Source organism: Furipterus horrens, unplaced genomic scaffold (assembly GCF_987537825.1).
Source record: "Furipterus horrens unplaced genomic scaffold, mFurHor1.1.pri manual_scaffold_6, whole genome shotgun sequence".
Classification (NCBI taxonomy): domain Eukaryota; kingdom Metazoa; phylum Chordata; class Mammalia; order Chiroptera; family Furipteridae; genus Furipterus; species Furipterus horrens.
Window position 1 is genome coordinate 127,687,255 of NW_028327176.1, and position 19,330 is coordinate 127,706,584.

At 37.4% G+C, this 19,330-nt stretch overlaps 1 pseudogene; it reads right to left on the reverse strand.

Moving 5' to 3' along the window:
* Nucleotides 1-5,979: 5,979 nt before the first annotated feature.
* LOC150007393 (ubiquitin-ribosomal protein eS31 fusion protein pseudogene) lies at nucleotides 5,980-15,251 on the reverse strand (annotated as a pseudogene).
* Nucleotides 15,252-19,330: the final 4,079 nt, after the last annotated feature.

Here is a 19,330-nt window from a genome sequence, read left to right on the forward strand (position 1 = left end):
GCTGCCAATCACCAATTTCCCACTGCTGTGGCCTTCTGAGTCATCCGAATAGTTTCTGCAGAGGAATGTTCAAGCTTAACATAAAATTTGATGCAGATTCATTGTTCCACTCAGTCATTTTGAATGTGACAGCCACATAATACACATGCTAACTCAACGGCATCTACCACCCCCACTGACTAGTACAGTGAAGTTGTCATTGTTCACACATGCATATTCCAGTCCCTTCTCCTTGGCTGCCAGGTTACATGGATGTCACACGAACCATTCTCATTATATTAATAATGGCTGGACTTTTCTTGGACAGATTTTGTATATATTAATGTATCTACAAGTATTTCTCAATAATAGAATAACAGCCAGGGTTATTAGTTGCCAACAATAGATACCATTGAATTTAGTATAAGCAGAACAGTAAGTCATTAAAGCATTCTGTGCAGTCCACAGCATCTCTGAGAGGCCTGTGGAATTGGACTTTCACTATACTGCGCAGCTGCTCTAGCAAAGGCCCCTTGCCACCTTGCCACCTTTGGGCACAGACACCATGCTAGGCACTGCTAACACTACATTAAACATCAAAATACCCTTTACTGTTTAAAATCAAGTGCCTACCACTGTCTTCATCATCAAGAAATGGATTCCACATGGTGCCTGAGTCCTCACATTGTTCTCTTTGGAATCAAAGTCCTGCATAATGTCTTTATCACATGCCTATCTTAGAGGGAGCTTGGGTAAAACAAGCTTTTGACTTCTACCTTAGGGAGTTTGTACTCATGATATCATTCAATCTTGGGAGAAGCCATTGTTTGCAAACTACCTGATACAATGACCATGAGTTATTCACACTTATTGAATACTTACTACATGCCAGCCAGAGTTCTATTCCCTTTACAGATATTATAGCTATTATTGCTATAATTACCATTTTACAAACGAGGAAGCTGAAGCGTAAAGGGATATTTTTAATCAACTCATGGTTCCATAGCTACTAAGTGCCAGATCCAGGATTTGACCTTAGGATTTCTGGTTTCAAGTTTGAGCTCTTAACCACTTGGCTACACTATACATGGTAAGTGCTCAATAATAATAGCTGTTTATGTTCTTTTTTTGCTAAAGCTTAGGGAAGATAGAGGTGAGAGACCAGAGGAAACTGGAGAGGTGCCCAGGGGCCAGGTCATAAAGGAGCTTGGAATCATGTTGAAGAGTAAGGATTTCATCTTGCAAGTCAGTGGTTCTCAAACCCAGCACTACATTGGAATTACCTGAGCTGGAGTAGTGGGCACTGGAATTCAGATCTGAGTAACTCACTAAGTATATAAAGAGGGAGAATAGAAAAGGATCAGACATAGAATAATCTTTGTTATTGTTTTTTTTTAAACTTTTTTTTTTTTTTTTTTGGTATGTATAGGAAGAGAGTCCAGGAAGCAGAATGAGAAGGACTGGTTGGAGAGGTAAGAGGAGAAACAAGGGAAAACGTTATTTTAGAATCCAGGAGAGATCACTTGAAGAAGGTGAGATTGGCCAGGAGCATCAAATACTGCAGGGATGCCAAGTAAGAGAATAAAAAACTGAAAACGGGCCTTTATTTTTTTTTAATGTGTTTTATTGATTATAATATTACATTTGTCCCAATTTCCCTTCCCTCTGCTCCCCTCCACCTTGTGGTCCCCCTCCCTCCAGTTGTCCCCCCCTTTTAGACCATGTCCATTAGTTGTGCATATAGTTCTTCTCAACCTCTGTCTATTCCATTCCCTCCTACCATGATCCTTAATTCCTATATCATCTCCCTCCCTCTCCCCGTTCCCCCTCCCTGTTGACCTCCCCCCAATATGTTCCCCGTACCTATAGTTCTTTTTCCACTCTCGTTGCCTGTTTAGTTCGCCTTTGTTTCAATTCCCTAGCTTCTGTTGTTTCTTGTGATGCAGTTTTCATTTTAGATTTCATTGTCTTGATCCTCCTTTTTCTAAACCAGTCCCTTTAACATCTCATATAACAGTGGTTTGGATCTAATGAACTCTTTCAGTTTTATTTTGTCCTGGAAACACTTTCTCTGCCCTTCTATTCTGAATGACAATTTCGCTGGATAGAGTATTCGTGGTTGTAGGTTTTGGATTTTCATTACTTTGAATATTTCTTGCCAGTCCCTTCTTGCCTGCAGGGTCTCCCTTGAGAAGTCAGCTGATAGTCTAATTGGGACCCCTTTGTACATGATTCTTTTCTTCTCTCTTGCTGCTTTTAAGATTCTCTCTTTATCTTTAATTTTTGACATTTTGATTATAATGTGTCTTGGAGTGGTTCTCCCTGGGTCCAGTTTTTTTGGAATTCTCTGTGCTTCCTGGACCTGTAAGTCTATTTCCTTCCCCAAGTTTGGGAAGTTCTCCTTTATTATATTTTCACTCAATTTTTCAAGTTCTAGTTCATCTTCTTCGTTCTCTGGCAAACCAATGATTCTTATGTTGGGCCTTTTATAGCTGTCCCAGAGGTTTCTGATCCTCTCATCGTTGCTTCCCATTTCCTCTCGCTGCATTGGTTGACTGCTTGTTCCTTCTCCATATTCCGGTTTGTTGAAATGAACTCTGGATTTTTTTTCCTCACCATCTGTCTCGTATGTGGTTTTGTTCCTTTCGTTACGAGTGTTTTTCGCTTCTTTCTCATCTTTTTCCAGATCTTTTGTTAATTCTGTAAGCCACCTGATAACAATGGCCCTGAACTGAGCCTCTGACAGGTTTCTTATTTGTTCATCTGTCAGATTCCTCATCTGTTGCCTGGTGAGCTGTGCCACCGGGACTTCTATAGTTGTCTGCCTCATTTTGACAGATGCGTTTTGTTTTATTGGGCCGGCTGTAGGGGGCAGTGCCTGTGTAGTCCTCACAACCCAGCGACCGGCGCCTGTCCACGACCTATTTCGCAGCCCTGTGGTGCTTTCTTTGGGGGCGGGGGTCCAAGATGGATTCACACAGTTATTCCGCTAGGAGACTGGGATCCGTCCTCCCGTCCCCCTGGGCCTCACTGTTCAAGGCGATGTGGTGGCTGCTTTCTCCAGCGTTGGGGTCGCGAGCTGCCGGGGTTCGACTGCAGCCGGGATTGTTCTCCCTGCCGCTGGGATTGTTCTCCCCGCCGCTGTCCCTGGTGCGACCGCAAACAGCACCACCCACTTTCGCTCTTACCTGCCCAAAGGGCGCTGCTGGTTTATAACTTCATACGTTGGGCTTCCGTGTAGCTTTATTTTCTGGAATTTTATCTTTTGTTTTGAAGTAGTTGTAATCCTCTTTAGTTGTAGAGGGAGACCGAGCGTGTCCGTCTAAGCCTCCATCTTGGCCGGAAGTCCAAAACGGGCCTTTAAATGTATAAACTCAATAGAGGTCATTGAAATTATCTTAGCAAGAGTAATTTCATTAGTGTAGTTGAAGTAGCAGCAAGTTGCAAAAGATTAAGGGATGTAAAAGAAGATGTAAAGAAAGGAAGCACAAGCAACTCGTACAGGAAGGGTGACTGAGAAAGAAAGCAGTCAGGGTAGGTCAAGGGTAGGCTCTTTATTAAGATGGGAGAAACTTCAACATAGTGACATGATGCTGAAGAATCCCACCATTGAGAAATTGATAATGGAGGAAAGAGAAGAAATAATTGGTAGTATAAGGACTTTGAGTAATTGAGAGCAGATAGGATCTAAAAAACAGATGGAAGGCCCAGACTTGGGTAGAAGTTTCTTCCTTTAGAACCTAAGAAAAAGATGGCTCAATTACAGATAAGTGCAGTTCTGTAAGGAAAGGAGTGTGAGAAAGATCTTTCCTGATAGATATGCCCCCCCCCCCCCCCCACCAATCCCATGAACTGTAAGGAAGTATCTTTTGAGGGAGAAGAGGTTACGGATGGGATATTATGTCTAGAAAGAACGATGACTGTGAGGGACTGCCACTGAAGGAAATGGAAAAGACACCCAACCAAAGGGTGGCTTAGTGGCCCCAGGAGCTTAGCTGAGAGACAGTATATTTTTAGCATGATGTCTGTATTAGTTATCAGGAGTCTGGGCATAGGAGCACAGAGGGCAAATGATAGGTTTAAGAAAGGTGTTTAATTAGAAGAACTGGAGATAGGGGAATTGATGCTGATAAGAAATTTGTTGAAATGATGTGCCATAAAATCGAGGCTGAGTTGGAAGGAATTTGGACAGGGTTGGGCATTGATGAAAACCTGCAAGAAAATTAAGGTAGTCAGAGCCTTGGAAACTTCAGTGAGCTCAGAAGTAAAATGGATCCGGAACAATGGAGTGAGGAAGGCTCTGATCAGAAGGGCTGTTTCAGCTGTTTCAGGTGATGGTGGCTCAGGATGTGGCCTGGGGAATAGGGAAACTGGAAAGGATCAAAGAAAAGGGTTGATAGAGATAAGAGACTCAGAGTGGGAATGCCACAGAAATATTTCAAGCTGTAACTTAAGAAACTAAAATTACTTTTAAAATAAAATGTTCATTTATCCTGAACTGCAAGGGTTTGTTTCTTTTCACAACTAAAGTGATAGTGGGGTTACTTTGGCACATCTCTGTTAGGTGTTCTTTAATCAGCAATGTCCACGGTTGTTCTTAGTGGGGCAGATTAACTGGTGAAACTAATAAATACAAAAATATATTACAGCCCAAACAAGAGAGAAGACATGATATAGACTATGCCTCAGTCCAAGAACCAGGCAGATATTTGATTAGTACTTTTTAATTTTTTTTTAAAGGATGGAATTAATAAAATACTAATAAATGATATTTGACTTTGCCCTTTGCTTTTTTTTTTTTTTTTTTTTTTTTAATTCCAGTGTCTGGCAAGGCATCTCCAAAAGATATTCATATTTAGAAATGCATGCAAGATCACTCAGTGGTATGTTAAAACACATGTCAAAGGCAGAAATGAGGGAATCTTGGCTAAGGACAGATAACAGGATGGAGGGGCCTGAGGAGAGGAGGGAAGAGGATACTTACTTAATCACTAAACAAGAGTGGCTGCTAGCCTCAAGATCAACGCCACCAAAGTGGAACACACTGTCGTCCTCTCAGAATAAACGTCCTCCTTCTGACATCTTTATTTCCATTAGACCCCTGAATCTTATAATCTGCTGGATTTAAACACTAGAAGAAATGTTCCTTTTATCCTTCTCCCACCCTCATAAGTCCTGCATGCATCACATAAGTCATCAAGGTCTCTTAATTACTCCTCCATCACATCTCCAACAGCCTGTCAGGTTCATGCCGCTCCACTGCTGGCAGTTAAAATGCGAAGATGGCCCTGGCTGCTGTGGCTCAGTGGACTGAGCGTTGGCCTGCGAGCCAAGTGTCGCTGGTTTGATTCCCAGTCAGGGCACATGACTAGGTTGCACGTCAGGTCCCCAGTTGGGGACGCGAGAGGCAACCACACAGTGATGTTTCTCTCCCTCTCTTTCTCCTTTCCCCTCTCCCTAAATATAAAATAAATAAACAAATAAATTATAAAATAAATAAATAAAATGCAAAGACGGATCAGGGCCCTTCTGCCTTAGCAGCCCTACCTACTGATGGCCACATGGGTTTCCTTGGAGATTGCTAGCATTGTCATGGGAATGCTGATGTGGACTGGATTAGGAGAATCTACTCTTACAGGGATCTGCTGCCTTCCAACGTTGCAGTTATATTCTGTTAAATGCAATGCAACTATGCCATATAAAAAAGCAAAGCAGTGATACAGGCTTTATTTTATAGATTCAAAGATTGCAGGGACAGTAAGGGTACTAGATCCTGAAAAGCATTTAATATACATACACAAACATGCACAATTTCACCCATAAACTCTTTTTGAAAATTTCCACTTAAATGTCTTTAATTCTGATATGTAATCAAACCACAACACCAAAGAGGTACACCTTAATTAGCAATTAAGCACCTCTTAAACATCTTCTTATTAGTTTATATTGTTTATTAACCCATATACAATGACCTGTTTTCTGATTTGTTGAAGCAACAGGTCAGATGTCTGCCACGGTAACATCTGTCACGGTGGCTGGCCATTATACTCCAGCACCAACATTCATCTGAAGGGCTCTCCCAATGAAGGCTACTGATTTTGCCGATCTCATTCACTTTGTTGTAATTCAGAATAGCCAGCTTAACCTTCTTTCTCTTATGGTTATTCTTCCTGGTGGTGGTGTAAGACGACTTCTTCCATTTCTTAGCAGCACCACAAAGTCTCAACACAAGATAAAGAGCAGACACCTTTTGAATGTTGTAGTCAGACAAAGTACATCCATCTTCCAATCTCTTCCCTGCAAATTTGTTAGTCTTTGTTGATCAGGAGGAATTCCTTCCTTATCCTGGATCTTGGCCTTTAGATTTTCTGTTTTATCCAAGGGTTCAACCATGAGAGTGATGGTCTTCCCCATAAGGGCTTTCACGGAAATCTGCATCTTGGTTGCAATTCCCCTGCAGATGGCAGATTGGAAAAACTGGAGTAGGTAAACTGGTGAAACATAAGCCCCCCAAATGTATAATAGAACAAACAAGAAAGAAGTTTATTTCTTGCTCATGTAAAATCCTAAAAGGAGTTTCCTTGTCAACAGCTGGCTTTCTTTCAAGCTCCCAGGTTCTTTCCATCTACGGTTCTACCATCTTTGAAGCATGTAGCTTCAAAGGTCTACTTCGAGTCAGTGAAAGAAAAATCAGTGTGAAGGATTGTTTGCACACCTAAGACTTTCCCAGACATGGAAGTGGCACATAGGACTTTCACTCACATTCCAGTGGCCACAACTCATATGGGACATATACTCCCTGTGGCCAAGAAGATGAGACATGAGATGGATGAACAGTTAGCAGTCTTCCCACAATGTTGTCACTGGATCAGTGAGGGGAGAACTGCTCTCTTGCACCCAGCACAGGGACCAGGGTGCATAAGGAGATTACTGGTAGAGGAACAGGTCAGACCTTTAAGTGAACAGGAAGTCAGTAGTTACCTTTAAAGGAAAATAGCTCCACTAGATATTCTAATAAAGTCTCCTTGTTGTCTAAAATACATCAAAAGAAGTTTTCTTAAATAAACACATGATTTAATACAAAGTTGGCAAATTGACAGATTGAGATGTGGGCAGTAGTAGTTTGAAGTAACTAGGCAAGAAGCCCAGACTAAAGAAGCAAAGTCCAGGCAAAAATCCAAGAATGCCAGGGCAACGCTGGTATGAGAAATCAGAAAAGTTAGTAGAAATCAAGAAGCTACAAAAAACTAGGAGCAGAGTAAAATTAGAGTCACTAAACCTGAGACCTAGCCCTCATGTACTACCTGACACAGGAGAAGATGCTCGACCTGAGTTTCTTTCTTTGTTTTTTAATTTGTAAATTTGGGGTAATAGTACCTATTTCACAGTAATTTACTTAAGATTCAAATGAGATGATATGTGTCAAAATTCATGTACCCTGGCAAAAGGAGAAAGAGGGCTAATTTAAAATCTATTTCTACTTTTATAAGTTTCAGGTTTTGAAGAATGCTATTTAGGAAGGAGGATTTGGAACCTGTTTTATGCATGTCAGTCCTCAGTCATGAATCAGAAAAAGGAGACCGAGAAGAACTAGTGTAAAGAGCTGTGCTGTAGACTAGGGAAACTGCAGGTTCAGTTTCCTTCAAAATAGCCCTGCCTTCCTGCTGCCTGTCTTCCTCCCTTTCTGACTGCTTCTCCTCCCTCCCTCGCCCTCCTTCCCTTTCATTCTTCCTTCACGTTTAGTTTTTCTTCCTTTTCTCCTCTTTGTTCTCTTTTTCTTCTCTTTTATTTCCAAGTAGGTTCTTCGTCAGATGAGCCTAGATATTGAGGAGGGTATAACTCATTTCATGGATAAGGATTCTAGACAGGAGCTTGCTAAGGTTGGGTTTTAAGGGCTGAATCAATAAAACAAACAGAAAGGATGCACTACTCACAGATGTTGTTTGGTGTAATTCTGAGGGAAAAATGTACCCTTAAAATGGTAATTCCCTTTGACCTGAATTAATTCTTCAAAGTATCTGTTCTAAGTAAACAATCAGAAAATTAATGGTCTTATGAACAAAGATGTTCATAGTAGTTTTAATTATAGCAGTAACGATTTGAAACAGGCTAATTGTTCAACATTAGACAAATGGTAAATTCAAGTATGTTATATTCACAATAGAATATGTAGTTGTTAATAACTGTGTTTATGAAGTGTTTCGGTAAGATGAAGTGGTATGAAAAATAGCAAATGAAGTAAGTAGACTACACAGTGATCACAACCATGTCGAAACTGCAGGCAGGATAAGCCGAGAAGGAAATGCATGACAATGGCAATGGTTGTTCTCAATGAGTGGGTGAATTCTAGCGCTTTTTTCTTTCTTTCTACTTTTATGACTTATCATATCTTTATAATGTACCTGTATTTTTTAACTTAATAAAGTCAATTTTAGTTTCTAGGAAAGTTGTTAATACTAACTTGCCTCATTTTAGCCCAGTGCTATTATACAAAAAGCTGGTGTAATTAACAGCAAAAGAAGTTCACTTTGTGCATCATAATGTAAATAATGGTTTTCAGAAGTGACTAGAAATATCTATACAGATATCTAGGTACCCCAAATGAATATGTAATATGGGTTTAATATTACCAATCTCTCTCTCTCTCTCTCTCATAAGTCATAGTTTTGCTTTACAGGATTTAGTTGGTAAGAATAAAATGTAAATTGTTGGTGCACACTTTTTTATCTCTGTCATTATGACAGCACAGATCCCATGGCCTGACTTGCAGCATTTGCCTGTATCACCAGGACTGTGTTGGAGTCAGTGTGAGAGCGAACTTTTCTGTGATTTGATGAATCTTCTCAACTCTATCCACTGATAGCCATGGAAGCTGTGCCTTCTTTGTAGAATATGGTGATGGGGACTATACATAATGAAAATATTTGGATAATCACCAATAGTCATTAACAAACATTACCAAACATCATGACCCATCAAACATTCCCAGGAGTGACTGGGTCCATTGCAGTCCACAGTGAGAGATGAAAGAAACTTAATGTAGCCTTGTTGAAATGTCCATTTAAATAGAAAATACTGACTTAGAGTGATGTTTTCAAAAGCTCCAGAGAACATTTAACTGCATTGAGTAGTCCTTACTGAGGAGAGATGAAAAGATTATTAGGCAGATGAAAAGATTATTAGGCAAAGCAGGTCATCAAAAGTTAGTCCAGAAAGTTGAAAGAGAGTGTTTTGGAATAATCAAAAGATATTATAAGATATTGCTAAAAAGATAGGGAGAGATAGTCAAAGAATAGCCAAGTACTATTTTTTTTAAATTTAACCTAAAATAAAAATTTTAAACCATAAAAGATGTTCCTGTCTTAATAATCATAAGTTCATTTGAATTCATTGAAAAGTGAACCATCCCCTACAACCTAGTAAAATTGCATTCAGTATTAAAATTACAGTAAACCATGAAGTTTATTTATAAGACTGAAAGTGACAGATTTAGAATAGGTAAGGAAAATATACCACAGCTGACAAAGACAAAATATTACCCAAATCTGAATTTTCTGCACATGCAAATGAAGGTGAAATCTTAGTTCACAAAGCCTCACAGTCTATTTATGATACCAGGAATTTGTAGGTGTCTGCCTGCAGGTGAACCTTTCTAATATCTGGCATCAAGATTAGTCCAGGCACAAAGCTATATTTTATTTCCTTGCAGAGCTTTCATGATGAAATTGAAAATATCGATTTGTAATCACCACACTATAGATCAATCTAAACACATGAATTTTGCGCTTTGTTTTATTTGAAGGTCCTGGATCAGAGATTTCAATTTTGTTTTATGTTCAAAACATCAAGTCAGTTTCTCAAATTTCAATGTAGGTAAGAATCTCTTGTTTGTGTTTTAAATTAAAATGTAGACTCAGGAATAAGCAAAATTAATCTTTCATGAAGGAAGTAAAAATAGTGGTTTTCTTTGCAGCGGTAATGTCTGGGAGAGGCATGAGGGAATTTTCTGGGATATGTAAAATGCAGTACATGTGTAATATGTACTGACCACTACACTTAGGAATTCTATAATTTACTAAATGGTGTTATTCTGCAGTTATTATTTTTAGAAACAAATATAATAAAATTTAAAAATGAAAATTCTTAGGTCATGCTATAGAAAAAAGTGCCCAAGGACTGGGCCTGTTGTAATAAGGCTGGGCCTATTTTTGGCTGCAATGAACTTGTGAACCAAACATCAGACATGAGTGATGTCTGATGAAAAAGGAAGAAAAAGGGAGACAAATTTTAACTTTGTTTCTCATTATTTTGAGTGCCCTTCCACCACACCTATCTCTATAGCAAGCAAAATCTCAGCAGGTGCTTTCTATAGTGATTCGACAACAATAATCTGTTAAAGGCATCCAAATTAGTTAAATCTTGATGGTTTTATCTTTCCATTGCTAATGGAACAGTAATTGAGTTAAGTTTTAATTCTTAGAATTGCATAGTTACTGTGCTTGAGAACCAGCTTTTTAAGATTACTTTCTTTCCCTTGTCCACTTACTTACTTAAGGCCTGTTACAAAACAGAAATAGCTCTATTCACATTCTGACTGAATCTATCAGTTCAGACTTAAGCTCAGCAGAATGGAAGAACTTTCCCCTCCAATCGTTCCTTTAACTCAGTCCTCTCATGTGGTTCACAGAGCTCTCAATAGGCCCAATCACCCCAGGTTTCTCTTCCTTGCAGACACGAGCTTATGTTCAGTCCCCAGAGGATACAGTTAGGGTAATTCTCGCTGACAGTAGTCTCCTCAAGTCTGTCACACTTCTTATTGCTCATCTGCAGAATGAACTTCCGGAGGAAAGCCACTGAAAATATTGCAAGTGACAGATGGAACATTCTCCTAAGCTAAATAGAAAATGATCAGTCATACCCCACTATTGCCGAGTTATACACAGGGGAAATCATATAATGTGTTAGGTGTACCTCGACAAATTCCACTTTTAACTAACCATAGCACCCCCAGAAATGAACAGGGAAGGTAAAGGAGAAAGAGTGACCCTAGAACTAACTTTTTTATTTTCCCCAGTTATAAACTCTTTTGCCTCCACATGTTAAAAGAGTCATTAATTTCTTCCAGTCTTTAACATGCTTTGGTTCCTAGTTGTAAAGCAAAAGGAGGCCAGTTGAGATAAAAATCCCTCTACACAAAACAAGCACACACATTTTTGAGAAAACTACAACCAGACTTCAGCTGTATGAGAAATAGTTTTGGCTGAATTGAGATGAGAAGTAATGTTTTTAGTTGTCTTGCCAAGCTCATGATTGTCTAGTTGTTTGCTTGTTCCCTGCCAATAGAGAAACATCAAAGTATCAACAGATACCAGAAACTAGCACTGCTTTAAAAAATACACTGTCTTCAATTTGCTTATTTACTCAACAAATATTTATGGGATGCCTACCATTTGCTAGATATTGTTCTATCACGAGGGATACAACAATGAGCCAAAAAAAAAAAAAAAAAAAAAAAAGAAGGCCTTTCTCCTGAATTTTAAGTAATTATTGAGCTCAGAAAAAAATCAAGGTGATGTCTAAACACACGAGAATAGATAAGTGTGGTGTAGAGCTGTGGTATATAATCACCTGGAGATTTCCCTAGGCCTTCCCCAGGAGCACCTGTTGAAATTTCTCAAAACTCATTAAGTAAACCAATCTCCAAAATAGAAAACCAGAGGCTGTTTCCCTCATGCCATCTACAATATTAACTCAGAGTCCCTAACACCAGGCAGAATTCTTTAAAAAATTATTTTTCTATTGTTAAGTCTAAATTCCTCTCCCTCAGGGCCAAATACCCTTTTATAATAATATTTATTATATTAGTATGCACATGAACAATGACTTTTTTAGGGCTTCTAAATTAACTTCAGTGGAACAAAATTTAAAATTTCACTTTCTGAGTTATACTATCTACATTTTCAATGCTCAATATTCACATGTAGCTGGTGACTACCATAGATATAAAACATTTCTATCATTGCAGAAAGATCTATTTAACAGCGCTGTTCTAGGGAGTTAATATCTCCCTGATTTGCCTGTTTTTAGAGAAAAAAATTGAAATTATCCACTTAAATTGCATATATTAAGTTCATTTAGATGTTATCAGACAAGGTTAGTGCCAAGCCACTTCTGGGGCAGTGTTTTGGGGATTTACAGTGCCCATAGAAGGACGGGGTTAAGAAAACCCTAGAGTCTCCTGTCTCATGATGTTCCGCTACCAATATTATCTCCAAAACGTTAACAGTTAATGTGCAGTGGTGGGCATCATTGGAGAACATCTGACAAGGTCCACCTGGGACTATTCTCTAGTCCCTTAAGTGGCTGAGATAAAGTGGTATATGAGTACACAGGGCCACAGAGGAGTGGTTGCTACAAAAGGCATAGCATGGGCCATTACCCAAAACCTGAGTCACCCCATGCCAAATGCATCTCGGCATCTGCTCGAGGAAGATTTATAAGGAAACTTGGCAAATCTGTTGATCGCAAATACAGTTGAATGGAGAATAAAGCCATTTGAAGCTTAATGAAGCCAAGGGGGTATTTAAATATACTAATGAAGAAACTAATGTAGGGCGCCTTTGGAGCCTAGCCAAGCTACAGCAGAAAATTAATGACAGCAGCATATTTACTTTGGAACTATATGGTCAAACATAATCAATATTGTTGAACTGAAATAAAATTTGCAACATTTTAAACTGTTTGTAAAATATGAAGGAGGCATCTTTGTCAAATGCTTGAATTGTCTCAGGCAAATGTGATGTCAATAATAATGATGCAATGACTTGTTCTGTCGTCTTTGCTTTACGTCCTGTATCACATTGCTTGCTCCTTCAAGAATAAACAATAATCATGCTTCCTAAAGTCATCTTCCCAGTCAGATATTTCTCCCTTATCTAGTGTGTTTCTTCACAAATAAATATTCATGATAACTCTTTTGTAACTATTTTATATTCTGTATTACTAAAATGCACCAAAGAGCCTTGCAAATCATAGATATTAAAGACCCAATCATATCCTATAGAATGCCACAGCTGAAAGGAACCTAATCTAGTATTTCTGATCACTAATCCCATTTTTCAACCATACTATGCTATGGAAAATTTGTAACAACAATAGTAACTATCATTTGTTGAGCACTTACTATACTCAAAGCACTTTACTAAAGACTTTATTTGAAATATCTCTTTAATCTTTCCACAATTCTTGGGTTAGTGCTATAACTAACCTCATTTTGAAGGGAGAAAATGAAACTTAGAGAGAGTAAGTAACTTGTCCAAAGTCACATACCTGGTAAGTACCTGGGCCAACATTTCAAATCCAAGTTAAGACTCCAGAGCCTGAGCTCTCAGCTACCAACTGTGCCCTGTCAGGACAGGCAGCTCTAGCAAGATGGAGAGAAATGGCCACAGGTCTAGTAAGGAAAATAAATACTCCTCACGGAAAGAAGAGAACCAACAGCAGAGGCTGTTTGCCACAGGTGTTCTTTATATACCAAGGTAAGTTGAATGATGGTAGAACAAGCACAGGTGGCAATAAGTATTATTTTAATTCATATCAAATATTAATTTTATGCTTTATTTTTATCAAAAGTAGAATGCAATATTTCACACAAAGGTAGGTGACAGGGATATATCTCTAACTTGTTTCCTATCTAGGAAAAATTATTCTATGATTGCTTGATTGATTATATATTTATTGCTTAAACAAACCACAAGTCAGAAGAAAAAGTGTCATATAAAACATACTAAAACACCTCCAAAAATAAGCACAGAATAAAAGGGCAGAGGATTTCCAATTTCCATGAGACTTACTTCTCAGAAAATTTATTTATGTAATTAAAGTTTGAACAAATTACACAGAATTACCAGTTTGGAAAACAGTCCTTAACACATTCACATGCAATTAGGCATATTTTATTTTTTCATTATGTGACATATTGTAAATTGAATTACTCAACACAAGAATGAAATTGTTGGCAAGGAAATGAAATTGTTTATTGATAATATGTATTCATCTCTTATTCTTATTCTGAGTGTTAGGACCAGGGACACTTAATAAATATAAACAGAAATATGTTGGCTTCTCAACAGATGATTCGACATTTTTTCCTTTCATAAACTTTTCAATTTGTGTAACATAACACATACATAAAAAATCAAATAGCCTTAAAATCCTTATAATAACAAAATAATATTCTTAGGTCCCACGTCCTCCTTACTTCCCAACTCAGCTTCCTAGGGGCAATTACTTACAACTCTTTTATTGCCTCTTCTGGTAGTTATTCCCAGATCTTCAAGTGATATGATATTTGGCTGCTTCTTGATCTACCAATCTTAGACATCATCTATTAACCTAATCATATCAGATGAAAATGTGGTTCTTTTACACACACATGCACACCTCTCTTACTACCATCCTCCCAAAACAAGCATAGGTTTTAATTAAGTTGATAATGTACACGTTCTTTACTGGAAGGCTAAGATGTACACTTTGATTACATTTACTTTCTTACACAGCTTCATTTCTTGAGTCTCTGTTGTTTCCCTCCTGCATATTTTCCCATTTTCATATGTGAGGTATAATTAGGAGGATTATTCCAAGCCCCTAATTTATTGTTACCAGAGTCATTTCTCCTTCTGCTGCAAATTGGACTGGTTATGCCCTTGGCCTGCTGCACAGCTGTCTTCCTGGGGCTTAACTTTTTGGAATTGCTTTTCCTTTATTCTTTTCCTTAGTTTACATCCTTGTTTCATTGGCCACACCTTCCAATAACTTCCTAAGAAACGTCATATGGGAAATAAAGCTTTGAGGCCTTGCATGACTGCATTTAAAAAAAATTCTATATTGAGTATAAAATTTTAAGATAAAAACATTTTTTTTTTCTCAAAAACTTGAGCAGCTAGTAATGCTGTTGGGAAGTCCATTGCCATTTGGGTTTTCGCTTCTTTGAACATGATCTGTGATTTCTCTCTAGAGATATTTGAATCATCTCTTCATTCAAGAATTTCTGCAATTGACAATTATGTTCTTTGGTGTAGGTGTTTGCCCATTCAAAGAGCTGAAAAATCAGTGAGCCCTTTAAATCTGGACATCATGTTGTCCTTGACTATAGAAAATTGTTGTATGTTTACTCTTTGATTATTTCTTCTCTAGACCTCACAGATTGGTCTTTGATCTTTTGGCTTTTCTTTCTTATTCTCTTTGTCATTTTGTTCTCCATTATAGGACATCTCCTTGATACTATCTTTCAAGTTGCCTATTGAATTTAATATTTTGCCAATATCATTTTTAATTCCCAAGAACTCTTCCTTGTTCCCAATTGTTCCTTCTTCTATGTGTCATGATTTTGTTTTTGTATGGAATATGTTATATTGTATCTCCAGGGATGCTAACTGGAGTGGTTTTTTTTTCTTCTTTCTTTCTTTCTTTAAACTCTTCTGTGCTCTGCACTGTCTCTGTTTTTACTAGGTCTTTTTATTTCCGTCTTTTCCCCTCTTGTTTGCTTATTTTCCCCACTGTTTATGTTGGAGGTTTTTCTCAAATATCTGAGTTTTTGTTGATTCTTCATATTGAAAGGTGAGTCCACTAAAACCTGATCTGGCTTGTTGATAGCCCAGCATCGCTTTAGCAGAGCAGCCAGCCAGCTATCCCCTTCATTAGAGGATGAGAGAGTGTTTTGTCTTTGGAGCCATTCAGCTCCTCCAAATAGCATTCAGTCTTCTGCTTGGAAGTTCAATTCCTGATTGTTGTGATCCCCCTTTCAAAAAATATTTGCTCAATTGCTTCACATACATACAGGTAACCTCCATATAACACAGTTGTTAGGTTCCTAACAAATGCCGTGTTATGCAAATCCATGTTATATGAAACAAAGAACTAGTAAAAAAAGGGGCATTAGGTCCCAAATATTAAAAAAAAACAACATACTATTATATTTTTATAATTAAGAGAAATATCTTCATTAAAGCAATTTTCATCAAAAGTATTACATATTAATATGAATTAAGTAATGTTTTCTTTGTCATCACTACTAGGCTTCATTAACCGAATGCACTTTCTTTTTGACAAGATAGCCTCATCCTCTGAACTTTCTTCAGCATTATCTCTCTTTCTATGTTCTACTTTTTGTAAAAAACCTGGTATTTCAGATTGCTTATTTTTAGCTGAGAGATCTTTATAAATTTTGTTATACTGTGCTAAGCACTTTCGAAGTTCTCTTTTAAACTTTGTGCTCCTTTCAGTGCAAGGATCTTCATTTAAGAAATATGACTCTTGACTAATACTCCATGAACAAAATGGGTTTAAAATTCTGATTAATTTTAAAATTCTACAGGCAAATCTGATACGACATACGTGTTCGAATGAAAAATTTTAAATGAGTTATCTTTTGCTCTTAAAAGCTTTTATCTTGTTCAGTATTGTATGGGTATTTCCCTAATTCCATGTTATATGGGAGTATTCCCCAATTCTCTAACTGTATTAGAGTGAAACCATGTTATAGAAGTACCGTGTTATACGGGGGATGCCTATACTTTCAATTGACCCCATTTATTTCAAGTTCTAGGTCTTACTTCCACTGTTCTACTCTCTCACTTCACGCTTGAGCCTCTCCCAAGTTCCAGGAGGCAAATATGCTCCTTCCTCGTAACTTTCTTCTACATTCAATAAGGTTTCAGGTTCTTCTGCTCTATCTCATTAGCGATCATTACTCTTTCTTTTTTTGTTCTCCAAACACTTATTGGAATTCCTGGTTTATGAATGATGGTGGCTATGCCATTCTCTTTATCACTGTATGTTTCTAGAGAGGTTTTTCTTTTACTGGCATTTTAATATAGTCTCTGAAGAGAGAGGACACAATTATGTGGTTGGCCCACCATCTTTAATGGCAAATTAATGTAATGTTTTCTGATGATAACTATTATACTGTTTTAAAGAGTCGGTGTTTAAATATTTTTTCATAGTTTAACTAAAAGTTTTCTTTGATATGGTTAGACATTGGAAATATCATGGGCTTTAAAGTAAAACAAACTAGTATTGGAATTCTGGTTTTGCTCCTTATTAGTCATATAACATTAGAAAAGTCACTTAATCACTTTAAGCTGCAGCCTTATAATAATAATAGTATTTAACTGAAGACCTCTTGTGAGAATTAAATGAAATAAGACATATAAAGCACATAGCACAATGCCTGGCATGTAGTAGGATCTCACTGTCTTTGTTATGTGTTTGTGTGAGTTGTCTCTTACTCTGAAAAATTACTTGAACTCAAATCCCAAATAGTCAGAGTCCTCGGCTTAAATGTCATTTCTTTAGGGAAACCTCCCTGATTTAAGATTGGGATAGAGGAGCCTTCTTTGTATTCTTACACATTACTTAAAATAAGACCTGTCACACTGTAGTGGAATTGCTCATTTAGTTGTCTGTCTTCCCTATTAAACAGTAAACTCCATGAGCAGAGGAACCTGGCCTGTATGGTTTATCTGCATTTATAATGCCTAGCTCAATGCTTGGCAGAGTTGGTGCTCAATAAATACTTGTTGAGTGACTAAATACAGTAATTCTATTCTACTTTTAGAAAGCCAGATAATATTAAAAGATTTTATTTCAATGTAAAATGCATTCTACACTTGAAGTTTCTTCTGTAAGAATGGAACGTGACTTTTAAAGGAAGATATTGTAGCAATCATTAAATAACAAATATGTACAAACTTAGAGAAATACAATTATTGGATAACAAATCATAAGCCTATATGAAAATCCAATCCAATCCAAACAATCAACTCCTTTCCATTCTCCCTCCCCCAATCCCCCATAATGGAGCACTGAAGCTTTGTAGCCAAAGAAATGCACCAATTCCTTCAGAAACTGGTATTGGCTTTTATTTTGTTACTGCTTCAAAGTCAGGCTTCTACTTAACTGCTCTGAAGTCTAATTTTTCAGTCAAGTAAAAAAAAAATATCTCTGGATGGTCTCAATTTGGTCGCAATGGCCGATACTGTAAATAGACCCAACAAATATGTTTCCATTATTCAGTTTGGAATGCTTTCTTCCTTAACCCCACCACTTGGATAGCACTGCTATCATCAACTGAAGAGTTATAGCCTTAGCAAAAATTATCTACTAAGAATGTAACCTGCCAATTTACTTAATGCTTTGTCCTGGACACTCCCTTCTGTTCCAGGAGTAATTAGGAGAAATGGTATCCGTTTGCTGTTCCTATCTATAAAGAAGGATGGAGGTTTCTGCCGGTCCTGACTTAATGCCAAACTATCCTCAAAATGTAAAATTTTGGATGATCAATCTATTTCGACCTATCAACCCCAGAGCTGCTGAATATTGTTATGGCAAGACTGAACACCATTCATCATACACTCTACCACTGTGTTTAGCAAGATCATTAAGATGAGGGCGTTGTTGTTGTTGCTATTGTTACTACCTTTGTTATTTTAACCTGAAAGTAATCTTAGTGATCACCATTCTAAACATCTCATTTTACAGATACAGAAACTAAGGCCCAAAGAGTTTAAGATTTATCCAAAGTCAATTTTAAATACAATAATGGGAACCAACAAAAATCTCACTGGACAGAAATGCTGACTTCTTACAAACTTCTTATAAATAATTGTATTTGGAAATATTATCTTTGAATATTTATGATGATTCTAGTACCCCAAACTTAATGCATTAGTTTAGACTATGGTTTAAATGTTTGTTAGCAACTGGTTTACATATTCTTATGGGAATTAGCTGAATACACAAATTCTTGCCTAGGCTTGCAGTTTAAGATCTCTTCTTCTTCATACAGAGAGAATAAAGAGTTATAGTTTAAAAACTATAACTATAAAACTACTAAAAAGTAGAGGATGTCCCTACTCTTATGTCTCTGTGCTTCAAGATACAGAGGCAGCAGTAATACATAGAGAAAGTCCAGTTTTGGATTGATAAGAGGGGAGAGGATGTGATGTTGTGAATTGCATTTTTCTTACAGTTGCATTATTTACAGTCTGTAGATCAATTTTGGCTAGACAATGACCTAAAGACTCCCACCAATGAATCATATGACATATGACTTGTCAGGTCATCAAAGCACAATTTGTAAAACGTTCACCAACAGAGCCATTATTTTGCAGTTCTGTTATGAGCTAAAAGATGGTTTTGGATTAAAGTTAGATTTCCTTAGTTCATTAGAATTATTTCTATGTTACTAATATAGTGAGCTTGAATATCATCTGCTTGTGTGAGTTGTTTCTTTCTTGGATTTTTAATCAAGGGCCTATCTATAACCAAAATTTTTATGTACATAATCATA